The following is a 17,782-nucleotide window of genomic DNA, read 5'->3' as shown; positions in this document are numbered from 1 at the left end:
ATTTGGGATCTTAAAGGAAGGTGACTGAAGGATTTCTGGTTTTATGTCATTTTCACGCTCCTAAGGAGCCACTGACAATTCCACGTAATGTATGCAGTCTGTACATATTTACACGCATTAGCACTGGCTGGTGACAAGCAACAGCTCCTTAATAAAGCATTCAAGACAAATTCTCTGTGACTACTGAAAAAGCCCCCCAGAAACATGTGTGCAATTTTGAAATTAATCAAATGCTCTCTTTGATCTATGCTGCACATGGTGAATAAGATCATACAAATTGTGTCCTAAACATTGCATACTTTTGTTTGTAACTATAGGAATCTTAATTCTACATAAAGCTGATAGACTACTTTTTTGTTCATTCATTCAATCTATTCATTTATCTGTTATTTCAACAAACATTTATTTATTGAGGCCTCTTGTGTGCATGGTGCCATGCCACTGAGGACACAGTGACCCCAAAGTCATGGTTCCTGCACTTTGCAGTCTAGAGAGTCTGATCTGGGGACATAACTCTTGCATATTATTTACTCAAGGAATTTTTACATATATCTTAGAGACACTGGAAAATAAGCTGCTAATCAAACATGGAAGGTGTTTTTGTTAGACCTTTAGAAAGAAGTTCCCATTGCCAACAACATAAGCCAAATGTTCTCTATGCCCCACCCCTAAATTCCAAGGGAAGGTCACTTTCACGGTCTGTCCACTCATGTGCTGATCAACATTTCCACCCACCACGTGACAGAACCTCAGCAGTTTCTCACAACATAGCCTGTCCTCAATCTCTAAGCAATTAAAAGGGCAGGCAGTGGGAGAGAAGAGATACCTCATACGGCATCAGAGATCCACTGCATTTCTGTTGCAAGCCTTCACTGAAGACATCCTGCTATGGATTTCTGAGGCTTAAATGCCCACTTTTTCTGCTCACGAAATGGGTTGGGCCCAAACTAGGACTCTGATGCTTTGTAATGTGCTTTCCTGCATTGTTCCTTTCTCTTGCTTGTTCCTTCTCTTAGTTTCTCTGCCATTACTATAGGAAGTTCCTTGCTATCTTTTGGGTGCCTCCAGGTCTCTAATGCTCATCTTTTCCTTGGTCAAAGGGAAATAATACCTTCTTCTGGTTCTCAGTTCTTTCAGAAGAGATACCCACAGCAGAAGTGCTAGGGTCCTAGGAATCAGTTCTCTCAGACTGTTCCACTACATAGTCTTAGCAGGGTACATATTTCCTAGGGAACAGGCTGGATTAGGGAGAGTCAGAAGTAGTCCCTTATTGGATATATCCTGAATCACACGTCTGTCGCCATTCTCCGGCTCTGCTAATGAGTCTAACTCACCTTGCAGACACATGCTGCAAAAGAGTGAATATTTTTTCTCTCCATTTCTTTATTACCCATCTGTACCCTGGACTCAATCAAGCCCTCCCTCTCCCATTAGATGGGTCGACATATGCATATGTTTAAACTCCGATGGTGGACAAGGCTCAAGGAGTATTTGCTCTCGGAGCTCCTTGGCTCTTGGTTAAACACGTAAGTGTCTCTGAACATTGTGTGACAGATAAGGAGTCTTTGTCTGCCCAGAGAATGTGAAGGACCACCAGGAGGTGTCAGCTCTCTCCATGCTGAGAAACCCTGTTATGTCAGGTGCACACACTCCAAGTGTGTTGGGGCCTTGGTGGTCATAAATTTTAAATAATCAGCCTCTAAGTTTCCAGCTTTCTGTTATTATGGATATTTTACATTTCCATTTAATGTGTCCTGAAAAGGAAGGAAACGGAATTTGTGCATGTCACAATCAGAGAAACCATTTAAGTCAATTTTTTGTACACGGTTCATTGGAATTTGCAGATTCTACAATGCCATCCCAGTGGTTGCCTAGTTGAGAAAGGAGTGAGCATTAGGAGAGTGGGAATTTTAGTGTATGTGATCATTAAGCCAAGTAACAAGACATTTATCCATTCTTGGAAAATCTAACTACTTCCTTAGCAGCTAATAAGTATTTGTTACGCACCTACTCTTTGAATCGAGGCTTTCATTTGGTTAACCTCTTTGAGATGGTGAACACATTCTTATGGAGATCATGACAGTCAAGGTGCGTTTTTCTTGAAAAAATAAATGAGCAAAGTGAATATGTTATACATAAGATGACATATTCCCATTGACTTTCACAGTCATTTTAGAGAAGCTTTCTGTATGGAAATTAGTAAGGAAAAGTATGATAAAATTTCTCACTTTCCATTCCCAGTGAATTTTGGTTTATTAATGTATTGCCTTTGTGGCTTTTCTTTTCCTAGTAAATTTGCCAAGAATTAGGCAGATTAATGGATGATCCACAAGAACTCAAGATATTCTCTCAGAAGTATCTGTGTATTAGTATGTCACTGGAAAGTGTGGACTTCATGGGATTTGCCTATTGAATCAGTGGCTCTGACAATATTGAACTGAAAAAGCCAATTTAAAATTTTTATTCTCTAATCTTTCAGACATTACAAAGTGTTACTGTCCCTCCCATTGTGGTTCTTGGCTTTTTGTAAAACTTGGCAGATATCAACCCTTGGTTCATTGATAACAGAGTATTGTTAAACTCTGGAATTTGATGTAGAGGATAATCTTATCTTTGAGTGATTCAGAAAGGGGCCATCTTGAGTGGATCACCTACTGCTACCCTTCTTTAAGCTGTTGGGATGGGTGATTTGGGGTGGCATGATGTGAGAGACGGCACTTAGCATCTTTCTTAAAGTGAGTTCCAATCTTCCCCAAGTAATTTCATGCAAGATGAGATCATTTCCAAATAGTTCAGGACATTAAATGGTACCCTTATAATCTGTAAGTATCCATACTATCATCCTAATTTCCACTTTATATCACCTCCCATAGGCATTATGAAAATGGTTAAATAGAAAAACAATACACAGTCATTGCTTACCTTCTTATACACCTTCCGCTCCTCCCACCTCCACTGGAGGGAAACAACGTTGAGAAAGGATGCCAGTGTACACGTCCCTAGGCACGGCTTCTCTTCCAACCCCTGGACTCTTTCCCAAGTTCCAGTTTTACTACCTACCTGGGAAAGTAAACAACCAAGTGCTTTTCTGAACATTTCTGCAAGACTACCTTGAAGATCCCCTATCAGCTCTTGTGTTTGCATGCTTCATGCCTTGGAGAGAATTTGGCAGAGTCAAGAAAGGCTTTTCAATTACCTCCGGGTCACTTGGCCCAAAGTCCAACAGTCTCTCATTCCCCCAAGTGATTTACTTTGCCATTTATTTTCAGTTCTAGTGTTGGATGGTGTAGTTGATAAGTTGAAATCTTAACAATCAACTGACTATGGTCTGAGGTGGCAGAAAACTGAAGCCTGGTGACTAGTGTGCTGGGCCTGGTGACAGCCACTATGCGACAGAGCTTGTCAGAAGCACAGGCAGGGCCTCAGGTTCTAAGTATAGGCCTGATGCTTCCAGATGAACAGGAGCTGACAGGAGTGATCTCTGCAACATGGAATGAAGTGATGACGCGAAAAGAGTGACATGTTTGGGATTGAAACACCAGGCACAGATATGTCACTTATAATGGCCAGAGAAATGACAGGGGACTTGCACTAACTTTAGTAGATCTCAATTTAAAGACGTTCTTTGTGCTAAGAGCCAGAGCTAGCTGGGAGTCATGTACTGGGAAAACCAAGCCCTCCCCAAGTATCCCCACCACAATTTAACCTGAGCTAGGAAACAGCTGGCATTTCATCCCATTAGAACAGTGATTCTCAGCCCTGGCTTCACATTAGAATCACTTGAGCATTCATGACCTGATCCTGGAAGGTTATGATTTAATTGGCCCAGAGTGAGGCACCGGCATTGGCATCGCCTAAAAGCTCCCCCAGGTGATTCTGATATGCAGCAGTGGTTGAGAACTGCTGTATTAGAGGACTGAAAAGAGAAAATGAATGCCCTGGAAAATGGGTATAATTTTCACCATAATAACATTATGAATCTATATTACGCAAGGAGCTCAAACCCCTTCCTATGTTATTACCTTACTATTATATTTTTAAACTTTGGCACCTGAAGCTAAGCACAGTTAAAAGAATTTGCTTGACTCATCCAACAAGTCACTTGGTCTGGGGACACACGTTTTACCCCCTTGCTCTCCAGCGCCCTTTCTTTGAGCTAGAAGTTAATATTGATTGTCAACCCAAACAAACAAGTGTTGCCTTAACCCTAGCCACATTTGAACTTGGGGGATCTGAGAGGAAAAGGTGCACTGGAGCTGTTTATTCAGTAATACAAATGTGCTCTTTCTATCTGGAGGTGATACAGATCCACAGATGGTAGAAATGGCAGGCACTTACACTCTTCATGTTAGCAGACGTAGTAGTTTCCACACATTTCTGGCATCTACATATTCTAACTCAGGCATAGGGAGGAGTGAGTGTGGGTGGACCAAGATTATGACAAAGATCAAAGTGAGTTGATCCTTTCCTCTTCCACCGCCTTGACCTCTCATTTGGGATTAAGTCCCCACGTCAAAACCTGTCTCCTCAAAAGGATCCAAGAGATGTCATCTCCTTAGCAAAGCTTTCTCAACCTATACCTTGTCTGAAATTATTTACATTTCAAATGTTATCTCTAATGTAGACTGCAAATAATGCAGACATGGGAAAACAGGTTAGAAATACAGATAGGTAGATTAGATAGATATGATAGTTGGTAGATATATTAACAAATTGATAGATGATAGATAGATAGACAAATAGATACATAGATAGATAGACACAGTTTTCATTGTTTGGGGCGCCCCATGGAATTCCACAATGTAGGAACTACCTTAGAGTAGCTCTCAACTTGGTGGAAAGCGAATATGAAAACTAATCCTCATATCTTCCTCTGTGTGATCTTACAGGCTAGGAGAGAAAATATACATGCACAGAGTGGAGGTGAGTTAAGAGGTGTCAACTTGCATCACTCTAACTGACTCCTTAAGAAACTTCCCACTTTAGGTAACTTGCCCAATAGTAATAGCCACTGGGACATGAGAAAAGAATAAGTGTTAATGTGTTAGGAACTGAAGGCAAAATTATAACTCAAAAAATATTTTTTACCAATCCATTAAAAATCAACAAACCATAATTTCTGCTTGGTACTTTTTAATTTTTTTAAAAAGCAGACAGTTAAATAAACCAGTGATACTCAGAAAAATGGTTATTTCATTTCTTGGTTGTGGGGACCAACAATTTGGATTGAGAAATACGACTGCCATTGAGATATTATTCTCCAAATATAAAAGTTTTTCAAAATGTAAAAGTTATTTTCTTAAAATATACCCACGGCATGATAGCAATTAGGAATATGTACCTGATTCATTTTCATCCACCCACGAAAACAGAAAAATAGGTAATGTCACAAATTTTTTATCATACCAGTTTTGTGGACGAATGGGTAGAATGAATTGAGACATCTGAGTCACCAATTCATGCTGAAACCTGTAAAACAAAGTGACTCAGCTGTTTAGGTGAGAAATGGTAAAAGATCAAACAAGCCCACAATCACTCCCCTCCATTCTTGCCTACCCCCCCCCCCAGCCAATTCTCTTTTATCAAAGAGTTGGGCTGTACTATCAATAACTTAGTCTGGGATTGATCCCACAGATTTAGGTGTTCAGAGGTGTCTGCACCCTCCTCAAGTCCTCTGTTTTCAACCCATCAGGACCTCTGTTGTGGTCCCTCTTTGAGGGACTATGACATCTAATCTGCAGTGGCCAGGAGTGAAAGGTCATGAACACTCATATCCAGCATCCTGAAGCGTGCATCCAGAATTAGATGGGGTGGAGGCAGGAAGGACAGTGGCAGCACTCGAAGACATCGAGCGAAAGGGAACCATAGACTCCTTTTTAAATATCCTTGAACAATAATCCTCCTCTTCAGAGTTAGAATCTGCAAGTGAAATCACTGACTGTGTCCAAGAAAATAGATATATTTTAGGAAAAGTTTGACTTTTCTGGAATAAAGGAAAAAAAATCCAAGACAAGGAGGAAAAGAAAGCTAATTTTAAAAAATGTATTTATTTATTTACCCAGCTTTATTGAGGTATAATTGACAAATAAAAAGAAAGCTAATTTTAAAGAAATGGATTTAGGTTAATCTCAAATTTCTCTTCCTGACTGGAAAAGTTCACAATTTAAAAATAGTCTATATTAAGAGTGAACAGAAAAATGAAATTTATAATGAGTTATGCTGCCAAAAAGGTTTTTAAAAAACAAAGGCCCTCCAAAATTTCGAGGTGGCAGTGAGAGAGGTACTCCTATTGTTGGAGGTGATGCAAATGGGTGGGAGTATTTTGGAAAACAATTGGTTATATGCGTCAAGACACTTAAAACTTTAGATTGAACTTCGAGAAATTGATCCTGAGAGCAGAATCAGAGTTTAAGACAAAGGTTTGAGTATAAAGAGATTTAGCTCATCATTATCGGTTAAAGGAATAAAAGTGCAATAACTTAAATAAATAAAAATAAGTAGACATGTGGGATAAATTAGCTATGGCACTCTTGCCTGGAAGACCGTTATATAGTTATTAAAAATGTTTACAAACAATATTTCATAAAATTGTAAAGGCATCCATAAAATATTAATTATAATGCAGAATATAAAATAAATATACATAATGTGATCCTAAATTTGAAAAAATCTACATGGAACATGTATATAAATCATTTGAGCCTGATCTATTGTGTTTTTCAAAAATGGAAAAATCTTGAATGGAACTTACAGTATCTCGTGGTGTTATCAAGGGTTATCGCTCTGTGATGGAATCACAGGTGATTTCAATTTTTAATACTGTGCTATATGTTTAAATTTTTCTATCATAAACCAGTAATATTTATACTGAAAAAATAGTTAAATCTATTTTTAAGTAATGAGAAAATTGTTCATCAGCTAAATTCAGTAGCTAGTTTCCTTGCCCTGAGAAATGAGGGGAAAAGCTTTTAAATAAAGCCATAATATGCCAAATGATTAGTACACAGAATGAGTCCTCTGGAAATTCAGAAAAAAGAGAGCTAGTTTCTCTGGGAAAATGGAATATCTCGTGAAACATAGGTGAAGTCAGATTCAGAAGGCCTTGAATGCCAGACTAAGGAAGATAGACTTTATTCTGATGCAGACGTGAGTCCTTAAAGAGATTTTTGTAGCCCTAATTAACGAATATCCCTTGTTCTTCCCCATTAAAGATGGTACCTACCTTGAAAGTGTATATGCATATGTGTAGTCATATCTGAACGTATGTATGGTGAATGTATTCACCCCTAGGCAGGAAATAATGTGTCTATAAAGAAGAAACAGGAAGAACGATTAAGGCATTCGTTAATTAGGGTCCATTTACATTTCCAGAGTCAGCTAAAATCATCCACTTATTTAAACGGAAATCTCCGCAGTTTATTACAGTCATTATTACTCGGCGGTAAGAGATAACTAGTTTGAATTTCACAAGTGGATAAAACGGCATAGCCTGTTGGTTCTCTCAAGGGTCACTATTAGTCAATGCTTGAGTAAAAGAAATTGGAGTTCTTAGGAAATGAAATTAACAACTATTGAGTACCTACTGTGTGCAAGACAGTTGGATGAGTTCCATATATAACCTCATTTACCCCTCACAGCAACCCCTCAAGGTTGGTATTTATAATCCACACTTTATAGTAAAAGAGTCTGAGAGCGATGTTAAGAAAGCCATGTAATGACCAATGTGAGCCTAGATTTAAACCTAGAACTGATTTTCTCTCACATTCAGTGTAAGCCAACGGATGGTAACTCACCCCACCAGAGCACACCCATTAACTCATGCATTTTCTAACATTATTGTTGAATTATACACTTTTTGAGAAAATGTGTATACATATGTAATATGCACATATGTGTCTAGGCGGGTATAGTGTATATATATAGCTATTATACACCTGTGTTTATGTGTGATATATATACATGCATTGCGGTGACAAATTCGTACATATAATTATAGCCATGTATTGAATACGTTTTGTGCTATGCTTTTATACACACGTTATATATAACTATATATAAATATACAGTAAGTAATACATAAATATAAATTACATATAAATGCACATAGAAAAACTTATATATAAAATAGATAGAACATAGTTATAGATAGAACATGTATAAAATTATTTTCTCACTGTCTTTACCTAGAAAAGAAAACTGCTGGGCAATTGGAGAACCTATTTTATAGTTGTATATAGTTATATACTTTCACTACAAAATGAGTTCTGACTCTCCCTCCAGGATTGCAGCCCTGTAGACGAGAGTTGATGCTCATCTGGAGTCTAGAGGCCATGTGTCCCTAGGAATGACGGAAGAATTCCCAGCTGTAAATGTGGAGGGACCTTCTTTCCCCTTTCTCCCTTCCTTTGTGTCCCCAACACCCACCTCGCCAACACTCGCAGGGTGCAAGTCCCCAGATGGAGGAGGGGTGGCAGAGCCCCTGCATCCCTCCTAATTCTATTCTATAAACTCAAAAGATCAGCTCTAAATCTGGTCCCTGCAGTGAAAGCACAACCCCCTCTTAGTTAAACTCATTCAGTTCTTTATTCAACAAGACAATGTAGCATTTTCATCAGAGAACCCACTGAACAAGCAGCTCTACGAAACATAAAGCATCAAGGCAAAGGGCGCTTGGTTGGAGTTTGTGGTTCTGCACAAAGGCTGCAGGGGCCGAGCTGTCTGTCACTCCTTTTCTTCGTCCCAGTACCCCATGCATAGCACCAGCGCGAGTGTGAAGGGAGGTTTAAAAGCGACTAAGTACATATAAACATTTCTCATTCATTATCCGGGGTTTCTGCTACTGGGTGACATATCATTAGTCCTAGTGTAAGGCAAGCTTTAAAAACGTAATTACTTAATCATGCAGTTAGCTTCCCATCAATCCTAGCAGCATTTGTTCTTAACTAGCTTTTAAGAACAAAATTAGGAGTAATTTGTAAACAAAAGTAATTGAAGAAAGGCAGATATTGCCAAGGTGTTGACAGCATTAGAAGACATTATTGTTTCCCTTAATCCCACCACGGCTCTGCAGTTAACAATAGGTAGCTGGCAAAAGGCAGTGCTGGGAATTAGCACAGAGCAAGCTGAGGAAGTGTGGCACGGGCAAAGTGGTCCTCCCCCTGGTGCCTGTAGGTTTCTACTCCGATAGGTAGGTGCACTCACTACTCCCACACTGATTTGCATTGTAATTCAATGACTTGGAAATTGATGGTGTGATTTAGCATTTTTAGCATGACCATGAAAATAATCTCATCATTTTTTTCATACCCTCTCATTGGATATTGAGCCCAAGAATCTTGCCCTGAAATGTGCCATCCTGTTCCCAAGAGCCACAGACACAATTTCCACCTGGTAAGACCCACTCAGGCCAGTCTGAGTAGCAACCAAAAGGGCAGAGGCCATCCTTTCCTCAAAGGAGCTTTGCCAGCTTGTCCTTATTTCTGGCTGCTTTTACAGGTTCAGTGAATTTAGAGTGTACATCACTTCTGGACCAGACAGTGTGCTGAGTGCTTGAGAAATAACGGTGAACAAGAACTGGAGCCCATTCTCAAGGAGCTCATGATTTTGCAGGGAGAGAAAAGTGGAAGCACAATATGATCAGAAAGACTTTAACCAAGTGTGTAATAACCCAACACTGAGTTTCTCACTCTGCCTGTTGATATCAGAGGCCTTACAGGGCTTCCAACAGAAATCATACAGAAAGAAAAGTCTTCGAGCACAAACAGGAGTGTCAGGTCCAGGAATGAGGATATTACTTTCCTTACTTTACAGATGAAATAACTGAGTCTGCAATGGAGCAAATAACTTACTGAAAATCATCCACCTAAAGAATGGTAAAGTTGTGGGGCCAGCCCTGTGGCCAACTGGTTAAGTTTGTGCCCTATGCTTCAGCGGCCCAGGGTTTTGCTGTTTCGGATCCTGGGTTCGAACCTAGCGCTGCTCATCAGTTTATGCTGAGGAGGTGACCCATATAGCACAACAAGAGCCAGTCACAACAGAATATACAACTATGTACTGGGGGGCTTTGGGGGAAGAAGAAGAAAAAAAAAAGATTGGCAACAGTTGTTAGCTCAGGTGCCAATCTTTAAAAAAAAAAAAGAATGGCAAAGTTGGGATTCAGACCAGGGTATTTATTTTTATTATCACTGTTGTTTCTATGGTAATGACAAGTAGAAAGGTCTTTCCAGGATGCACTAGAATTCAACAGAAGGACTCCCGAACCTGGAATCGGAACACACAGCTTCAATTCTGCCTCTGAGGCCTTCTACTGTACGATTTTAAGCAAGTCACAAAAACTCTCTGAGCTTTCGCGCTCCCGTCTGTAAAAATCTATATCTTGGTCCCTTTACCTCATTCTGTGCCTATAAGAATCTACTGGAGTAATGAAAGTAAGAATGCTTTGTAAATTTTAAGTTCAGAAGTAAGGGTGTAGGATTCCATTAAAAGGAAGTCCGGGAACAGGCAAAATGACCTGTGGTAATAGAAATTAAAATATGGTTGCCCCTGCAGAGTTCAGAATTGGCTGGAAAAGGGCACAGGGAACTTTCTATGTTAATGAAAATGTTGTATATCAATTGTCCATGCTCATCAAGTCGAGTGCTTAAAACTTATGCACTCTTTTGTATGTAAATGTTGCCTCAAAAATTACATTGAAAAATAAGATACGATTATTTCTATTAAGGTTTTTCTGGAAACTAAACATATCTTTTCACATTAATTGCTACCATCTCATAAATGAATTGAAGTCTAATGTCCAAAATGGACACTCCAAAGGCTTCACTTCACGTACTCTTAGATATCTGGACAGAAAGTACACATCCTTACACCTCTAATTTCATTCAAAATAGATATCACCTCTTCTTTATATCCTTAAAAACCAAAGCATTATGAATCATCATGAATTTCCAGGTTCCTGACTCTAGCATATAAGCAAAAGATGAAAACTCACTGCTCTCTATATTTTCCAACGGAGGAAAAATGTAAAGAACTAAGTGTACCAACCAGAAATGGTAATAGTATTAAGTGTGGTTTGGTGGTAGATACGAGAAAGAACTTTTGATTCATCGACTTATAGGACATCAGAAATTATTACCAAAGCAAGTATGGTGTCTTTTCACATCATTTTGGGATGGGTAGATGCTAGCTTATTTCATTTTTTTTTTAATGACTGGAGCAATTTTTATTCTCTATAGGATTTTATGATTCTAACATAAGCAACATTAAATAAATATACATATTTTTGAGTACTAAGAATTATTTAGTGAGTCAGTACATACATATATATAATGGAATAGTATTCAGCCTTAAAATAGACGGAAATCTTGCAATTTGCAAGAACATCGATGAACCTGTAGGGCATTACGCTAAGTGAAAGTAACCAGACGCAGGAAGACAAACACTGATGACTTCACTTACATGTGGAGTCTGAAAAGGCCCACTCCTAGAAGCAGAGCGTAGAATGGTGGTTACCAGGGGCTGAGGGGTAGAGGAAACGGGGAGATGTTGGCCAAGGGGTACAAAGTTTCAGTTAGACGAAATGACTAGGTTATGGAAATCTAATGTACAACAATGTGACTATAGTTAACAATACTACTTTGCATACTTGAAATTTGCTAAGAGGGTGGATCTTAAGCGTTCTCACATATTGGGAACACACGTAAATGGTAACTCCCTGAGGTGATGGATATTTTATCTTGACTATGGTAACTATTTCACAATATATACGTATATCAAATCACCAAATTGTACCCCTTAAATATATAAAACTTTTAATTGTCAAATATCCCTCAAATAAATGAAAAAGGAGACTCTCATCCAAATATGAAAAAAAAATTATGCAGTCAAGCCTTCATAGTCGAAAGCAAAGCAATCAACAAGTTTCCATTGAGCATCTGCTATGAGCCCAGAACAGCAGAGGAAGAAGCGTTGAGATAATTATCCAGATAATTACCCAGGCCCCAAAGTGACTTTTATTGATTTACATAGATCATTAGGGCAGAAAGAGGTTTTTCCCTTTTAATTATCAAATCACTATGTTACAAAATCACTATATTACATGGCCTACTTCTTTAAAAAGATTAAATAAAAATTACTTGCAATGAATGTAAACACTTTAGCTGGGAAATTCTTTTTATAAACCTTCAGAACTTGAAAAAAAAATGCATGGGCCTAGGTTTTAATGTCAGTTGGGTGAGACCTGAAGAACTCTCTAGTCATGAAGATTGCTCACCATTCACAATATATTGCCTTGTCTTTAAGAGAAAAAAAAATTAAGTTGACTTGCAGTGGCTAAAGTTAAATCATCTGCACTTGTGTGTCACCTATAGGCCTACCATGTGTTATGAGAAGCTCAGGGCAACCTCTTGTCAAAATCAAGAATCTGGGGCCAGCCCCATGGCTCAGTGGTTAAGTTTGCACATTCCGCTTCTGGGCGGCCTGCGGTTCGCTGGTTCGGATCCCGGGGGCAGACATGGCACCGCTTGGCAAAAGCCATGCTGTGGTAGGCGTCCCACATATAAAGTAGAGGAAGATGGGCATGGATGTTAGCTCAGGGCCAGCCTTCTTCAGCAAGAAGTAAAAGATTGCAGCAGCTAGCTCAGGGCTAATCTTTCTCAAAAAGAAAAAGAAAAGTCAGGCATCTTCCCAAGTTAATGCCTGAACAGCGTGCTAGCAGCCATCAACAGTAGACATCAACCTCCAAGTGTCCCATCAAAAAAAAAAAAAAACCAAAAACAAGAATGTTTCTCCATCTGGAAGCCATAGTAGACACCTCCATCGTCATCATCATCATCCTCAATTCTAGAAAGCACCTTTATGTAAAGCTCTGTCATTCTACGATGTTTAATATCTCTACAAATGCAACATGAATAATATGATCAGAGAGGGTGAGCAACCCGATTCCTGCTGAGATCTTGGCTCCTTGCCCCATTGCTTTGCTCTCCTCCATGGCAGGCAGCTTGCGATACCCTCAGAGCCCAGTGTCTAGAGAACATAGAAGTTCTAGTAGGACTTCCTGCAGGACCCGCCTCCCCCTTCACTTTTCTCCATGGCGTTTGCTAGAAGTCTTCACCTCTCCTTCAGACTCAGAGCCAAATGGGGAGAAATACAAATGCTGGAAGCTGGTAACTAACAGTGCACTGCTCCCTGGTAAGGTGAGGAACACAGGCTTCGGAACCAGCGACACCTGGATTTATTGTAAACTCTGCTTCTGGTTATTTAATAATAATCAATCAGTGCTTTGCATATACTGTTTTATCAATTCTCAACTCATGCCTAGAAACTCTTTCCTGGGCTGTTTGAGTTGCTAGCTTCTCAGCTCAAATGTCACCTTTGTCACCTCTTTGGAGAAGATGTCTGCATACTAGTCCCTTTTCTTATTTTTTCTCTTCATATCACTTTCCCTCTCTAAGATTCTTTTAAATGTATTTGTGCATTTATTGTCTACCTTCTTTACAAAAAGAAAGCTCATGAGAGCAGACGTCTTATCTGTCTGGTAGTTTCTGGAACAGTGCCATTGTTCAACAATAAGAATTCAACAAATAAATGGAAGAATATCATAGCATGGAAGGAGGAACTGTCATTCCCATTTTACAGGTGAACAAAGTGAGACTAAAGGAAGATACAAAACTTGCCCCAGCTCGGTCCTGCAGCAAGTGAGGGCACAGCTGTGATTCCTACGCCAGCAGTTGGCCTCCACAGCCCATTCGCTTAACACCCATGCTTAAGCTCTCCAAGTCTCTATTTTGTCACCTTAGAAAACATGGACACTATCTGCATGTTGGAGTTTTCATAAGGACAGAAGATAATGCATGTGAAACTCCTAACACCCATTATTCAGTCAATAAATGGCAGATATTATCTCTCTGGGGACCTCATGAACCAAGTATAAAACTGTGCCCTTCCTTAGGATGGTGCCCGCAACTCTTGGCCACACTCCTCCTCCAAATTTGTGTAGTTTGGGCCTAACTTACCTGGAATTAAGTAGGAAGGAAAAGATTTGAGCATTTTTTATCTACTGTGTGTCAGACACACATCCGTATACTTAGCTTTCAAAATAGCTCTATGGAGTCAGCACATTTAACAGTAAAGGAAACTTAAGATCAGAGAAGTGAAGTGACATCAAAGAAGTAAAGTGACATGCACATGAACACACAGTAGGTAACATAACTGGGCCTCTGGAGTCCAGGCAGATCATACCATATTTTAAATGTTGACCTGCATGCCTCCCTCACCGGACTGGATACTTCTTGAGGACAGGGGTCATGTGTTTACCTTTGCATCTCCAGCAGCTATCCCTCCACTGCACAGAGACACACGCCTGCATACACGCCATGTATCTTCTGTCAAATGGAAGAAAAAAGGAATGAAGTTCAATGCTCTCTCTAATATGTCTTGCAACTACCTGAGCTCTAAGACTGACTTTCAGCCTTGTGATTATGGGATACAAAGGCAAACCCCAGGAAACACATGGAGAGAGCTGCATTGGGATTAAGGATGGAGTGGATCATGCGTTTCTGTCCAGGGAACACACTGTTCAGAAAGCAAAAGGACTGGCTTCCATGGTTTATCTTCAAAATATAAAACCCAACTATTGGTACTAAATGTTCCAGGTTCTTAGACATTTAGAAAACTTGCTTAACATCATAAATAAAGTGATCTACTGGAATTTATTGCGCTGTACCAGGAACTGTGGAGAATAATACTAATGATTTACATGTGCATGGGGTCTACATTTATAAATGACCTTCAAGTATACTCTACTTTCTCTTAAATTCTCAGTACAACTCTGTGAATTGTGCTTTATTCTCCCATTAAAGTTACAGAGGAGGAAACTGAGGTTGGAAATTTGTTCTGATTTCACAGGGTTGCATTGTTGGTTGACATCAGGACCTGGATTTGAACTCCTGTTTCCCATCTCAACTTTTGCTCAGTTGTCATCACAGCTGAGAAAAGAGGCTTAAGACACAAGCTCTGAATTCCAAGAGTCTGTGACCTATTGTGATGACTCCACAGTGCTTGAGAAACAGGGAATACCAGTACAGAATAATAAATGAAATAAAAAGGTAGACACAGTGGAGGCAGCAGACATGAGAGATGAGTGCAGTCTCCAGAAAGCACGGGCTCAGGCTGTGCTGTTTGACAGACCTTGGGAACTGGGAGGATGATGAATCCAAAATCTTATTTTATAAGTTTTAGATAATTACCGATATAGAGAATAATTCTAATGAAAAGCAAGCTCTCGTATGGGGCTTTGCTGTTACAAGATCCAGTAACTTCCTTTAGTCCAGGATAAAAGCTGGTTCAGACAAAAATGGTGAATTTAGGTTTGAACAGGTTGCATTTAACGAGATGTCAGAACATTCAGGTAAAAATGATCAGTTTGGCCTCAATGTTGGGTGAGAAGCCGGAGCTTCAAGCTACAACACTGTGCTCTCTTGGAGGGCCGAAAGTATTTTTTAAAATTCATCCTATTTCTCAGCGCCATCTTTTATCTTAGGCTTGTGTCCATTTGCCTGGCATATACTGGGGTTAGATAAATATGTGTAAATTATTTGAATGAATAAATGACTATTTAATAATTATATCTGTTATCTTACCTGAAATGACAATAATAAAAAAGGCAGTTGAAGTCAAGAGAGACCATTCCAAATAACAAAAAGAAATATTATACAATCCACTGTGGTTTCTCATTCTTGTCTTGTTCTATTTTCATGGGAAACTAACACTCCTAAATGCAACGATGGCCAAAGTAGATCAAATGCAGTTCCCTCAAGAGCAATGCTTTTTATTTGTTTGTTTTCGCATTTGTTTCCAGAAAAGTATCCGTAAGACCCTCCCACCCACTCCAGGACTTCCAAATGCCTTACAACTTGCAGACCCTCCTTATCCCGGAGGATGGCTCTTGTTTAAAAACTGCACAATGTAAATGGTATCTGGTATTTAATGAAAAGCACTGAAATTGCTATATGGTGCCACAGATTCACTGCTGAACATGTCATGAGGCAACATTTTATAGGCGTTGTAAAATCTTTTTACCACACACAGCTGCGTTACCCAAAATTACTCAAATCTGCAGGGCATCTGAAACTCACTCTGTAACAGTAATAGGCTTTGCTGCTTAAAAAGTGATTATGACTAATGCACAAAGACAATTATCACTAGACTTAATTGCCAAGAATTAAGATATATATATATATATTCATTCGTACTGAAATTTGAACAATCGCTGGAAAAACTAAGTGATTTTCAAAACTTACAGGATCATGAAGCAGAACTACGAAAATATTTTTAATCTGTCAGTCTATGCAAGGAAGATTTTATTGGCATTATTTTTACAAACTCTAAAATTTTATTGTTTTTAATACACACTTTGGGTTAATTGGAGAAATTCTGAAAAACATTGATGAATAAAACTGCCCCATAGGGGTAGTCCTACATCCAGAGGAGATAACACGAGGTGTTGGACAGACAAAAACAGAATTTAATAGACTGTAGTTTCCAGTCATGGTTTGGCCCTGGGCAATCCCTTTATCTCTCTAGATCTTACCTTCTTGCACACAAAGAAAAGTTTGGGCTAAGCATTGTTGGGGCCTCTCTCTGCACTAACCTTTTATGATTTGATCTTAGATGATCTAAAGTAGAAAAAGTTTCTGTCTACCTTTGTTCTCCTCCTGGGAGGAAGGATGAGAGAAAACAGCGAAAGAGGTGGTATTGTGCTTTGCCTTAAAGGGTTTTGGTGTGAAAGAAAGTATTTTGGAGCATTCAGAGAGAATGAGCAGTCTGATAGGGACATTGTGGTGGAAAATTACAGAAATGGTTCAAGAAAGTGTTGGAAAGGTATCTGATATTGGAGAAATTTAGAGTTAATAATTTTGACTTTCTTCAGTAAATGTGGCAAAGAGTTTCCAGCTACTCAGTAAAGTCCGTATTCTCCTCTTCTGTCTGGGCTGTATGTTCTAACAATGGAATGTGAAGTGGAGGTGATGTATGCCATTCTGGGGCCTGCTCGATAGAGCCCTTCCCTGGCACGCTTCCATGCTCTTTTGTCTTGGCTGACCAAATGAAGATGACCCCAAGGGGAAGCCCCAAGAAATGAAAGGAAGCCCTGATCAGCTTGGGTTTCTAAATGAATGTGTGAGCCTACTAACCCAAAACCACTCAGCACTGTCAGGTGAGCAAGAGATAAACTCAGAGTTTGAACATTGCATGTTAGTAGAGTAGTTGCTGATCAATACAGTCAATGGTCATCGTCCACCACCTAGAGAGTAATTGCTACGATGTGATGGTGTGATGGTGACAGAAGGCAGAATTCATTGGATTGTGGGATGGAAAAATGGTTCACAATGAAAAAAAATGAGGATAGACTATAATTTCATGAGTTTCAGCAGTGAAAGGACAGAGATGGAAGAAGTAGAAGAATTGAAGAAGGAAGATGTCAGAGCAAGTTGAGCATGTTCTTGAGAAGCTAAGGGCTGTGAGTTCAGGCTCTGGGATCAGACGACCTGTATTTCTTTCCTGGACACAGCTTAATAGATTTAGATATGTGACCTTACACAGGAATGCTTGCTACACATTTTGTCATTTAATCCTCATAATGACCCTATTAGGGGGATACTCTTATTAATCCCATTTCAGAGATGAGGAAAGTATGGTTTAGAGAGGCCAAGCATACTGTTCAAAGTCATTTATGGCAAATAGTACAGCTGCAATTTAAACCCAGGTCTATTTGACCCAAAAGCTTGGA

Source organism: Equus przewalskii, chromosome 19, assembly GCF_037783145.1.
Source record: "Equus przewalskii isolate Varuska chromosome 19, EquPr2, whole genome shotgun sequence".
Lineage (NCBI taxonomy): Eukaryota > Metazoa > Chordata > Mammalia > Perissodactyla > Equidae > Equus > Equus przewalskii.
Note: the sequence above shows the minus strand (reverse complement) of the source record.